The sequence below is a fragment of the Palaemon carinicauda genome, chromosome 20 (assembly GCF_036898095.1).
Source record: "Palaemon carinicauda isolate YSFRI2023 chromosome 20, ASM3689809v2, whole genome shotgun sequence".
Lineage (NCBI taxonomy): Eukaryota > Metazoa > Arthropoda > Malacostraca > Decapoda > Palaemonidae > Palaemon > Palaemon carinicauda.
The window spans coordinates 34,523,534-34,536,499 of record NC_090744.1 but is presented as its reverse complement, the minus strand read 5'-3'; the positions used below and the strand labels follow the sequence as shown (position 1 = coordinate 34,536,499).

The 12,966-nt window shown below is 36.8% G+C and overlaps 1 protein-coding gene across 1 annotated transcript in view; it reads left to right on the top strand.

Annotated features, from left to right (window-relative positions):
- LOC137659732 (uncharacterized) overlaps positions 1–12,966 on the top strand; it is a 106,323-nt gene that overhangs the window by 86,841 nt on the left and 6,516 nt on the right. The window lies entirely within an intron of this gene.

Genomic DNA, 12,966 nt, shown 5'->3' with positions numbered 1-12,966 from the left:
AGGAAAAGCGAGAGCCGCAGCAGTTGATAGGGCCTTCTTTGCATTGCAGAAGGCTGCTTCTTGAAGGGGACCCCACTTCAAGGTCCTTCGGCTTGCCCTTAAGGGAGGCGTAGAGGGGAGCAAGAGTGGCGGCAATGGCTGGCAGGAAAACGGTGATAATAGTTGATCATGCCCAAGAATTCCTGCAGAGCTTTGACGGTCGAGGGCACGGGGAAGTTCTGAACGGCTGCTACCTTCTCAGGGAGGGGGTGGACACCTTCAGGAGTGATGCGGTGCCTTAAGAACGATACTTCGTTGGCGCCAAAGGTACACTTGTCGTACCGGACTACAAGGCCGTTTTGTTGCAGGCGGTCGAGCATGATGCGCAGGTGACGGAGGTGTTCCTCTTTTGAGGAGGAGAACACAAGTATGTCGTCCACATAACATACACAGAAAGGGAGGTCCCCTAAGATGCCATCCATGAGACCGTTAAAACGTTGCCCCAGCATTACGAAGGCCAAAACAGGAGTAATTTAAGGTGGTATGTACCAAATGGAGTGGTGATGGCGGTCTTGGGGATGTCTTCTGGGTTCATAGGCACCTGATAATACCCCTTCAGGAGGTCGAGCGTAGAGAAAACCTTCGCTTTGTGGCAGGTAGGTGGTCACGTCGGCAATGTTTGGGAGGGGGTAGTGATCCGGTTCTGTTTGCATGTTCAGGCGCCTGTAATCCCCGCACGGACGGAGGGAGCCGTCTTTCTTCAGAACGATGTGTAAGGGTGACGACCATGGGCTGGAGGCCTTTTGGAAAAGGCCCATTTTCTCCATTTCAGCGAACGTCTCTTTGGCGGCTGCCAATCGTTCCGGTGCCAGACGTCTGAATTTTGCGAAGACTGGGGGTCCCGTCGTCTTGATATGGTGATAAATACCGTGCTTGGCAGGAACCGTGGGCGTTTGGCGAAGTTCTGGACGGAAAACTTCCGGGTACAACGTGAGGAGGTGGGCGTAGGCATCCGTGGGTGCGCTAATGTGGAGGAGCGAGGTTAGAGGGGGCGGGTTGAAGAGGTGTCGACAAGTACGAGTCTGCGTTGACCAATCGTCGGTGGGCGACATCGACCAGAAGGTGGAAATGAGAGAGGAAATCCGCACCGAGGATTGGCATTGTGACCTCAGCAACGAGAAACTCCAATTTAATTTACCGTTTCCGAACGATAATGTGAGGTTCTCGTAACCGTAGGTGGGTATCGCAGATCCGTTGGCAGCTACTAAGCGGACGTCGGCAGATGTAGACAGACTACGTCGTGCCTTGAAGAGTTTCCCTTGGCAAAAGAGAACGACAGGCACCCGTGTCCTACCAAAAATCGCACGCCCGTTCCCTGCATCCTGTAAAAAGAAAAGATTAGAAACATGGAAGGCCACCGCCACAAGCGATGGCCTACTTACACGTTTTTTGGCCACTGACAATCCTTGGCACATTTCTTCGGCGGTTGCCTCAAATCTGAAGTGGTTAGTAGCAAAACTGCGGCGGATGGGAGGTAGTAAGTGGCTGTAGAAGTCGTTCGTTGGGGCGCGAGCGATTGGTGGGTGGTGGGCGGCTTTGTCGCCGCTTCGGCACGTCACGGGGTAGGCGTGTATGTCCTACGGCATTCCTGTCATCTTCGGTTGACGTTGAATAGGCATCCTCGTCGTCAGGGTGGGAGGCGTTGATGGAGGTCTTGAAGTGGCTGTCCATAAGGGCGTCGGCTTTGGTCATCAAGTCCTTTATGGGTAAACTATCGACATCGGGTATGGCCAGCGCGTACAGGTTCGGGTAAACGGCCGTATCCAAAGGGCCATGAAGTAGGTTCACCTCACGAGGAGAGCCGTCTGCGCAGGTTGAAGGCGAGCGATAACTGGTCTTTCCTGAGGGGCAAGCGAAGCCCTTTGGTCCCCCAAAGGTTGGTTGCGAGAGCTGAAAAAGCTTTGCTATAACGGGCGGCTGGCGACGGCGAGTACTCGCTGCAGAAGATATGTTTTTGAGGGCGTCATACGCTATTTGGGGTGTCTCCTTGTTCACAAAGCCAAGCGGATATTTCTAGGAAGGTATCCTCGGGTATCGCCGCGAGAAACATAATCCGCTTTGGTGGTTGAGCGAGGTCACGCCCCTGATACGGAAGTGGACTTCTGCGCGTTGAAACCAAGCAAACCGCCTCTACGGTGGGCCGAACGGGTGAAAGTTTCAATGGGCTCGGCCGCATCGCCAACTGCTGTAGTAGAGTCCGTCTCAGTCATAGTACCAACGATGGAGGGGCGAGGGAGGTGGGGGTGGAAGGCAGTGGGAGCGAGTCGACTTCCGGGGTCACCAATGTGACGGCGCCGAGTAAGGTTGTGAACTCAAAGGCAGGTTGGAAACGACTGAGTTATATTATTGTAGAACTCTCTCCTTATATACAAAACCTCAAGGCAACAGGACATAACAGGTTCACAAGACAGACAATATTACAGAGGAAAAACCAGACATGAATTTTCATGTTCGTTTTAGTGCGAGGGAAGAGCGAAGATACAAGCATAATATATACAAAAGGAATTATGTACAATTGTGTGAAACACGGTTGGTACAATATCATAAGCCACCCCGAAGCATTATTTGTACAATGGCTGGTAGATTTAAAGATCTACTTTGAATTTGTTTCCTGGGTTTATACTTCCATAGGGCTTTTAATATCCTTTTTTCAATAAATGGTCTCTCGGAGAATGCTGGAGAATATTGCTAGGATATATATCCTACTATTTTTCTTGCCTTTGTGTCAACAAGAAAGGAAAACCACTAAGCCTTTATAATAGTTATAAATTATACTTTAAAATTTATCTTTGGCAATCCTGAAAAGAAGAATTTAAAACATATATATGCTGAAGGGAAATCAATATGAAAAACTTTATTTTTCGACCTTTGGAAATATATCATTATGAATATATAAAAAAAAATCGTACCTTATTCCCATTACAATACAGATCCGCAGAACCTAATCCTCTTAATCTACTTCATAAGATAAATAATTCTTCATGCTCCAAGTGTCCGTATTAAGCATCTTTCAACCAACCACTCTCTCTCTCTCTCTCTCTCTCTCTCTCTCTCTCCTCTCTCTCTCTCTCTCTCTCTCTCTCTCTCTCTCTCTCTCTCTCTCTCTCTCTCTCTCTATATATATATATATATATATATATATATATATATATATATATATATATATATATGTATATATATGTGTGTGTGTGTGTGTGTGTCTTTGTGTGATTGCGCCTGGGGCTCTGATCCCTAGGTCGTTAAGAGAATCCAGACATTAATGTATCAAAAAATATATGGCTTATTTGATATATATATATATATATATATATATATATATATATAAATTTATATTATATATATAAATATATATATATATATATATATATATATATATATATACTGTATATATATATACTGTATATATATATATATATTTATATATATATATATAGATATATATATGTGTGCATATATATATATATATATATATGTATATATATATATATATATATATATATATATATACATATATATATATATATATATATATATATATATATATATATATATATATACATATATATATATATATATATATATATAAATGTATATATATATATATATATATATATATATATATTATATTCTTTTCTGCTGAGTCATCAACAGCCATTGTCAGACCCTCCCTGGTCCAAGCTTGGATGAAGATAAGGCTTGGGCGCTGATTGTAAGTATATATGGTCAGTCCCTTGAGCATTATCCTGCTCGATAGGGCAATGTCACTGTCCCTTGCCCCTGCCTTTCATGAGCGCCCTTTAAATCTTGAAGTCTTTAAACGTGCCGTTTTTAGAACAATCTCATTTCGCATTTCAGACTTGAATTAGATTTGTATTAGCGCTAATTGACTTAAGGTCTATGTGATCACTACAAGGACTATCCAGTAACTGACTTCCCCGAAGCTTTAGAGAGTCCCATACGTGACTCGAGTTCCATACTTTGACATATCTTCTTTGAAGAGAGGGACCTAACGTTTTAACATTGATGGTTATTCAGTTTCTTATTTGAACGTTTTTGTTCTAATACTGTTCGTATCTAGGCTTTGTTCAAAACGTTTGTTCATCTGTATTACAGGATTCTTTCAACTCTATTAATTACTAAAAATATTAAAGTGAACTATTTTGAGCGAAGATTTTGTGCAAAGAACTTGATCATGTAGGGAGTTGCTTCAATCCTATCGATTGTCTCTCTCTCTCTCTCCTCTCTCTCTCTCTCTCTCTCTCTCTCTCTCTCCTCTCTCTCTCTCTCTCTCTCTCTCTCTGCTATAAGTGAACTTGCTATGTAATCACCTCGTCCAGGAAATATTAATTTGTCCCTCACCAAACATCCATGAGTAAAGTATAATTATATTTACCTCTCTCTCTCTCTCTCTCTCTCTCTCTCTCTCTCTCTCTCTCTCTCTCTCTCTCTCTCTCTCTCTCTCTCTCTCTCTCTCTCTCTCTCTCCTTATCAAATGGAAGGAGGTCTTTCAATTCGCATCTTCCAGTATTTCTATGATCCCCATGTGTGATCTGTAGTCTGAATGCATCCTGCTTTTTGCAAGAGACGTTTCAAGGAGAGTTGCTCGGATTTTTGCCTCTTTCTTATTTTGATTTAGGGAAAAAAGTTGGTTAATTGATGATATTTTTATATATTACGTATTAAACGTTTACCTTCTCTCTCTCTCTCTCTCTCTCTCTCTCTCTCTCTCTCTCTCTCTCTCTCTCTCTCTCTCTCTCTCTCTCTCTCTCTGTATATATATATATATATATATATATATATATATATATATATATATATATATATATATATATATATATATATATATTCATATATATATATATACATATATATATATATATATATATATATATATATATATATATATCTGAGGAAAACATCAGCATAATGATAGAAGAAATTCCAAAGAAGATCCAAGTGATAAAGAGACTTATAAAGAAAGTCTACATCATTCAACACATTCCATCAAAGAACAATAAGAAGTCCAATATGGTGAATATGCTGATTGGTGCATTTGGAAAAAGAATGCCAAAATGGTGCAATACATGTAAGATATGGTATTCCATTATTAATCCTCAACATCTGATCAGAAAATGCGATGCCTGTCATGTTCCAACTTAATCATATATTCTATCCCCACTAAGCATGTTGAGAAGAATACCTTAGTGTCTCTATTTTTAATTTTTTGCTGTATTTCAGCACATTTAAGGTGCCTACGTGTGCTGAAATACAGCAAAAATATAAAAAAATAGAGACACTAAGGTATTCTGCTCAACATAGTGGGGATAGAAAATATGATTAATTCGAGACTAAATCTGCAAATAGTTGAAGAAGAAGAAGAAGAAGAAGAAGAAGAAGAAGAAGAAGAAGAAGAAGAAGAAGAAGAAGAAGAAGAAGAAGAAGAAGAGAAAAATTAACAGGATATGTGTAAGGATGCAGAGGAAATCAATGATATAACTTATGATGCCCTTCAACAACATACTTACAAAGAAATAAATTATCAGACGGAAACAAATAATAGACCCAAGAGACTCTACCCGGACCTACATACTTTTAGGGAAGAGCAAGAACAAGAAAAAAAAGAAAAGAAGGATATAGTCTACAATTTGCTGAAAAGAGGGAATTGCATATTTGGCGAAAGATGCTACTACAAGCATCCAAAGATATGGCATAATTATGAAATACATGGTAAATGTGCGTATTTAGACGAATATGGAGACGAATGCAGAGATCTCCATCCAAAAATATGCAAAAACCCATAGGATGGAAAAGGATGCAAATTCAACAAAAAATGTTGATATATGCATCCTGCAACTATGCATGAAATAAGAAAACTCAGCAAACAGAAAAGAAAAATGAAAGCAAAAATTAAACAAGAAAGAAACAAAAATTAAAAAAAAAACAAGCCGAGTATATACCACGCTATGCACAAAAGGCCCCAATATATGATGCCTTTCAACCCAAATATGCACATTTAGAGCACAACTACAAAGAATGTATCTATGGTGCCAGGGGTTGATGCAGATATGGGGATAATTGCAGGTATACACACAAAAATAAATATGAAGGCGAAAGAGCAAATATAATAGAAAAGTTGGATTTTTTAATGGCAGAATTACTGGAAATGAAGAAAAGAACATCATATCAGAAAAGGAAGGAAGAATGGGAAAATCCATAATACCAATATTAAATAATGGGGATGAAACACAAACCATAATAGTGATGAATGCACAGGGTTTAGTCACGAGTAACTCTAAAAGGAAAATAGAGTTCTTAGAAGAACTAACCCAAATTGAAAAAATAACATGGTATTCCCAAGAGACTGGCAGTGATGACCAGATAAAGAGTTTCCAAACATATAGATCAGACAGAACAAATAGGAATCAATGGGGAACCGCAATATATGGAAGAGACATAAATCAAGGAAAAGTCTGTGAAAAATACAGCAACACAGAATGTGAATTGATTGCGGTAGAATTTGAATTTGAAAAACTTGTGAATATTGTAGTTTACAGACCCCCAAAGACTAAGGAGTTTGACATAATAATAGAAAAAATAGATGATATATGTAGAAACCATAAAGACTGGAATATACTCCTACCCGGAGATTTTAACTTTCCTTTCGTGGATTGGAAAAAACGGATAGAAGAAAGTGGTTGTATATATACATATAAAAAAGAGAGTAATAGTAGCGCAGAAGATAAGAGGCAATTTGAAAAGCATCAAGATATGCTATTAGAACATAATATGCAACAAATAATCCACATTCCAACAAGAAAGGAAAATATCCTAGATCTAGTATTTGTGAATGAGGTGAATTATGTTAAAGAAATAATAGTGTATAACACGGGAATTTCAGACCACAATGTCGTAGAATTAATAGTCCATTCCAAAGCAAGTGATCGCAGAGATAATCAAAGCACAAAACGTTGGGAAGGATATGGAAAATATAAATTTTATTGTAAGAATATAAAATGGTCAAAAATAAATGAAGAACTGAACAAAGAATGGAAAAATGTATTTGTAAGTGATAATATACAGGTAAATACGGACATACTGTACAAAATACTGGAGAAAATTTTTGAAAAATACGTACCGAAAAAAAAACAATAAACAACAGACATGCTACCTAGAGACAGATGGATCTTATTTCAGAAAATTAGAAAGTGGAAGAAAAATCTTGCAAAAGAAAAAAATATGTGGAAAATGATGGAAATAATAAGTTAGAAAATGCAGAATAAAAGATTATACAATCGAAAAAAAATGAAAAAGGGACTTAGAAGAAAGGACACTTCAAAATATCAAAAAAAAAAAAAAAAAAAAAAGTACTTTACTTCAATGCAAAAAAAGATGAATAAAGGGAGATTAGAAATAGGCCCTCTAAGAATTGAAGGACGGTTAATGAATGAAAAAAAGCAAATATGCAACATATTAGCAGAAAAATATAAGAGTGAATTCACGCCAAGAATTGAGAATGAGAATAATTAAACAGAAATGAGAGAAGAAAATGTTGAATATCCAACGGATATATATATATATATTAATTAAGGAGATATTGTCAAGGCTATAAGCGAAATTAAAAATTGATCGGCAGCCGAACCAGAGGGAATTTCAGCGATTTTGTTAAAAAAAAAACTGCAAACAATATCGCGAAGCCGCTTGCAATACTGCTAAGACAAAGTGTAGATATGAGTGAGATATATGTTGAACATAAGTTAGCTTATATAACCCCTATTTTCAAAAGTGGATCAAGACTAGAGGCAAGTAATTATAGACCTGTTAGTCTAACATCACATATTATGAAAGTGTATGAGAGAGTAACAAAAAAGAGAATAATGAATCATTTGGTTAAAAATAATTTGTTTAATATAGGTCAACAGGGTTTTGTGCCCGGAAAAAGTACACAAACCCAACTGATAGCACACTATGAAAACATATACAAAAATATGATAAATGAAAAAGACACAGATGTGATCTATCTAGATTTTGCAAAAGCCTTTGACAAGGTAGATCATAATATATTAGAGAAAAAAATGAGAAAGCATAATATTGTGGGAAAGATAGGAAAATGGGTTAAAGAATTCCTGCAAAACAGAAAACAGATAGTGGTTGCAAATGACGAGAAATCAGATGAAGATCAGGTAATATCTGGCATGCCACAAGGTACGGTATTAGCTGCACTGTTGTTTGTTATTATCACCTCAGAGATAGATTATGATGTTAAAAACTCTATAGTGAGAAGTTTCGCCGATGACACAAGAATAAGTAGAGAAATTACTTGTGATGAAGATAGGAACTCACTACAAAGCGATCTAAACAAAATATATGAATGGGCGGAGATAAATAGGATGGTATTCAACTCCGATAAATTTTAATCAATAAATTGTGGAAACAGAGATGGCATGGTATATGCATACAAGGGACCTAATAACGAGATAATCACAAACAAGGAAGCAATTAAATACCTTGGTGTAATGTTAAATAGGAATATATTATGCAACGACCAAATAGCATCACTGATGGCTAAATGTAAAGCAAAAATGGGAATGTTATTCAGACACTTTTAAACAAGAAAAGCTGAACACATGATTATGCTTTACAAAGCCTATGTACGTAGTACACTCGAGTACTGCAATGTGATATGGTACCCACACTGCCAAAAGGATATTGCATAAATAGAGAGTGTACAAAGGTCCTATACTGCTAGAATATAAGAAGTTAAGGACCTTGACTACTAGGAAAGACTGCAATTTTTAAAACTATACAGTCTAGAGAGGAGAAGAGAACGCTACATGATAATACAATTACTGAAAACATCATGGTGCTAAAAATATCAGAAAGAGCAAGCCGAGGTAGATTAATAGTGCCAAAAACTATACCAGGAAAATTAAGGAAGGCGCACAGGACCTTAATCCACTATGCCCCAGCATCGATAATGCAGCGACTATTTAATGGGCTGCCAGCTCACCTAAGTAACATATCAGGAGTGAGCATAGATGTGTTTAAAAATAAGCTCGATAAATACCTAAGATGCATCCCAGACCATCCAAGACTGGAAGATGCAAAATACACCAGAAGATGCATTAGCAACTCTCTGGTGGATATACGAGGTGCCTCACACTGAGGGACCTGGGGGAACCCAAACATAGAATAAGGCAATAAGGTAACGCTCTCTGCAATAAGTGAATTGGTTATGTAATCATCTAGTCCAAAAATATTAATTTACCCACCATTAAATATTCATGTATAAAATACTATTATTTTTACTCACAATTGGTATAATTAGTCATTCTATGATAAAACATCCCTTATTATTATTATTATTATTATTACTATCCAAGCTACAACCCTAGTTGGAAAAGCAAGATGCTATAAGCCCAGGGGCTCCAACAGGGAAAAATAGCCCAGTGAGGAAAGGAAATAAGGAAATAAATAAATGAAGAGAACAAATTAACAATAAATCATTCTAAAAACAGTAACAACATCAAAACAGACATGTCATATATAAACTATTAACAACATCAAAAACAAATATGTCATAAATAAACTATAAAAGACTCAAGTCCGCCTGGTCAACAAAAAAGCATTTGCTCCAACTTTGAACTTTTGAAGTTCTACTGATTCAACCACCCGATTAGGAAGATCATTCCACAACTTGGTAACAGTTGGAATAAAACTTCTAGAGTACTGCGTAGTATTGAGCCTCGTGATGGAGAAGGCCTGGCTATTAGAATTAACTGCCTGCCTAGTATTACGAACAGGATAGAATTGTCCAGGGAGATCTGAATGTAAAGGATGGTCAGAGTTATGAAAAATCTTATACAACATGCATAATGAACTAATTGAACGACGATGCCAGAGATTAATATCTAGATCAGGAATAAGAAATTTAATAGACCGTAAGTTTCTGTCCAACAAATTAAGATGAGAATCAGCAGCTGAAGACCAGACAGGAGAACAATACTCAAAATAAGGTAGAATGAAAGAATTAAAACACTTCTTCAGAATAGATTGATCACCGAAAATCTTGAAAGACTTAGCTCTGAATTTAAATTACTATAAATACGTAAGATCAAGCTTCTCAAATGAGCTTTATTTAATCTATAAACACGATAATGAAACTATATAAATAAATATTTTGACATTCAAAACGAAAAGCATATGAAAAAGTATATGAAAATATAATATACCTTTTCAGCATATCTTCATAAAACTTAAAACTTAATTTAGTTTAAGGTGTAAAGGCCGCTCATGAATGGCAGAATCAAGGGATATTGACATTGCCTTATCAAGCAGGACAATGCCCTAGAGACTGACCACATGAACATATGATAAGCGCCCAAGCCATCACTATAACCAAGCTAGGACCAAGGAGGGCCAGGAAATGGCTGCTGATAAGATAAAGTATTTTCAGGGGATAAAATACTTTCTTGATATCAAAAATATCTCAGAAAACTACTCAATTTTCATTAAAGGTTTAAAAGCTGCCCATGAATGGCAGAGGCAAAATATAGTGACATTGCCCTATAAAACAGAACAATGCCCTAGAGACTGACCATATATGTATATGATCGGAGCCCAAGCCCCCTCTCCATCCAAGCTAGGGCCAAGGATGGCCAGGCAATGACTGCTGGTGATGAAATATCATATATGGATGAAATACTTTCTTGATCTGAAAAATAGCCTGAAAAATTGCCGAATTTTCATTAACGTGTAAAGTAATTATCTAACTTTTCCTGAGAATCTTTTGGATTTTTTTTTTTTTTATTATTTTATATCTTGACTTGTTATTTACGGGAATTAAAAGGTCTTGAAAATTCATCTTAGAATAGAATTTTAATGACTTGATTGGTCATTAAAGAACAGTGTTGATGTCTCCCAAGGATTTTTAAATCATTTGATTCGGGAGACTTTTCACTTTTTGAGGGAAAAAATTCAATTCTTTTATTTCTCTGCATTATTTCTTTATCGAATTGATAGTATTATTATTTCAGCTTTATTATTTTATTATTTCAGTTTTGTTAGTAATTATTCATTCATCATCATCTTCATTATCATCAGCCGTTACTAGTCCAGAGCAGAACAAAGTCCTCAGACATGTCCTTCCATTCGCGTCTGTTTATGGTCTATCTATGCCAGTTTATACTTTTAAATTATATTAGTTCTTCAATGCATCGTCTTCTCTTCCTTCCCTGCTTTTATTTCCTTATGTTTTGATAATCATTAAGGAGTAATTTCTTAATTCTATAAAAAGATCCTGTGGCTAAGAATTATTATAAATCAGGTCGTTGTAGCCTATTGAAAACATCTCTGCCTAGAGACCTGTTGGACTGGGGTTCGAGACCTGCTCAAGCTCGATAGTTTCTTGTAGTGTCTGCAACATCACCATCCTTGTGAGCTAAGGCTGGAGTGTTTGGTGGAGCATATAGGTCTACTTGCTTAGTCACCAGCAGCCATTGCCTGGCCTTCCCTGGTCCTACTTTGGGTGGAGAGAGAACGTGGGTGCTGATCATATGCATATATGGTTAGTCTCTAGGGCATTGTCACTGTATATTGCCTCTGTCATTCATAAGTGACCTTTAAACCTTTAAACTTTAAACCTGTGCAGGAAAATATTGCGTTAATTGAAGAAACTCTCTCTCTCTCTCTCTCTCTCTCTCTCTCTCTCTCTCTCTCTCTCTCTCTGTTGTTACAAAATTGGAATTTTTTTTTCATATCCGCTCCTTGTAACATTGCATCTACACAATTTCAGAATCTAAAACTACAACATAATTTCGTTTTATTAATGTTGCTCTTCAAGAGCAACAGCAAGTTCCTTTGATGTTAACGATAGTTCAAAATAAAAAGCAGAAAACTTTTATAATGTCTAGAGAGGGATGGCAATATTGCACAGAATTCAATACTTGATAATATCTTTTAACATGAAAGTTCTAGTAAATATTTTTTTTTTCTATCTGCCTGTTGATGAAGTTGATAATTCCTTTCTTTGACCACCCCTGAATGGGAATAGCCTAATACACACACACATACACGCACACAGAGACTCACACACACACACACACACACACATATATATAATATATATATATATATGTATGTATATATATATATATATATATATATATAAAACTTTCATGTTAATGCCAGTGTTGTCATTTTTGTTTGGTTTATTCAAACATTTATATTCATTATAAAAGCTGAATATAAAACATTACTGGAATCTATTTCGGAAAACAATTATTCCCAATGAATTATAAACCCAAATGGAACTTGCAGATTCATCCAAATTAATGAATCAAATCACAAATGAATGTGAAAGCTTTTAAAATCATAAATGAATGAAAGAGCGCCCCCCCCCCCCCCATCTCTCTCTCTCTCTCTCTCTCTCTCTCTCTTCTCTCTCTCTCTCTCTCTCTCTCTCTCTCTCTCTCTCTCTCGTTTTCTGTCTTTAATACCTCACATCACCAATGGAAATAACAATAGTCTTTATAGACGAAACTAAATAAAAGTATTCTCTCTCTCTCTCTCTCTCTCTCTCTCTCTCTCTCTCTCTCTCTCTCGTTTTCTGTCTTTAATACCTCCCATCACCAATGGTAATAACAATAGTTTTTATAGACGAAACTAAAGAAAAGTATTCTCTCTCTCTCTCTCTCTCTCTCTCTCTCTCTCTCTCTCTCTCTCTCTCTCTCTCCATTCACGAAATGACCCAAACAATTGAAGGCTAATTAAAAAGATTTCATTAGAATTCCTCGTCGTGAAATGAAGATAATAGAATATTAAAATTTGCCAATTCAGTCTAATGAACAATTTTGCAATCTGAGACTTTCGACTTTATTGCCTAAGAAGTCAAGTTTAAGAAAAGCTAAGCTCTTCAATTGGCTTGTAATA